Source organism: Cyprinodon variegatus, unplaced genomic scaffold (assembly GCF_000732505.1).
Source record: "Cyprinodon variegatus isolate N-32 unplaced genomic scaffold, C_variegatus-1.0 Scaffold376, whole genome shotgun sequence".
In the NCBI taxonomy this organism is placed as follows: domain Eukaryota; kingdom Metazoa; phylum Chordata; class Actinopteri; order Cyprinodontiformes; family Cyprinodontidae; genus Cyprinodon; species Cyprinodon variegatus.
Genome location: NW_015150829.1, coordinates 640,451 through 641,637, shown reverse-complemented (window position 1 = coordinate 641,637; position 1,187 = coordinate 640,451).

The following is a 1,187-nucleotide window of genomic DNA, read 5'->3' as shown; positions in this document are numbered from 1 at the left end:
GCAGAAATTTATTTATACCCCCTTAGGGTGTAAGAGGTTTAAGAGGTAGTGAGGTCAAGCCGCAGATCATGTGACTCTTTTAATGTGAAAAAAAGTGTTTCTGTTTTAATTTTTGCAAAATATAACGATTTGATTTGTACAAACTGGAGAAATGTTATGAATATTTCGAGATGATCCTTTTGGTTTGCAGTGATTCTCGTCTCAGCAGCAGGGAAGCCTTTAACAATAATGACATTTTTCATCCTGCTGTTGTCTAATGAGTTTTTGCACTTCCCTGTTTTCTTCTGTAAACTGAACATCCTAAGCTGAGTGCTGAATAAAGCATTGAAGGAGTTCTGGAAGCCCCTCATTGTCACTGGTCTGTTTGTCTCCCCTTAAGGCTAGACTGGGAACCAGTCCAAGGATTGACATCCTCCCAGTGGTACACTACACCTGTTAGGCAGCGTTTTTTTCTCTCCGCCTAATTATCCAGTGTCATCTTAACAGCTTGTGGTCTTTAAGCTTGAGGAAGGAAAGGCGCAGAGGCTGAGGTGTGACTTCCAGCAGTGGGCTTGTTTATGGGGCAGCGAGTTTTATGCTTTTCTTTCATCGCTGACAGGAAGAAGGTTGCATGCAGGGATTCAGGTTTGGATTGAGGTCAGACGGTTGAGATTTATGACCAGGCGCTGAGCCAGTGTTCAGAACAAGAGCTCCAATGCAAATCTGCATACCCCTCCAAAAAACTAGGCCAGCGAGGGAAAGAAAGTTGGTCAAGAGCCACACAAGGGCAAAGAGGGGCAATAAAAGTAGAGCTTTAGAGAGAGGTGGGTTGGTTTCAGGGGGAGGATGTTTCCAGAGTGAGCTTCTGGCAGCTTAGATGGAGCCCAGTTTCTCATCCAGTGGAAGATGAAAGCAGACAGAAATAGAGAAAAGAGGTCGGTGTCTTAGTCAGCAGACTTTCAGAGAAAATCCTGGAAAACTTTACCACAAAAATCACAAAGCATCACTAACGAAGTTTCCCTCTGAGCTTGTCTTCTTTTAGTGAACACGGTTAGATAAAATCTCTTATAATCTGCACCTTTCCTTTATGGTCACACAGCATCACACATCCCTCTGCATTCATGGACTCCTCTCCACAGCATCACACATCCCTCTGCATTCATGGACTCCTCTCCACAGCATCACACATCCCTCTGCATTCATGGACT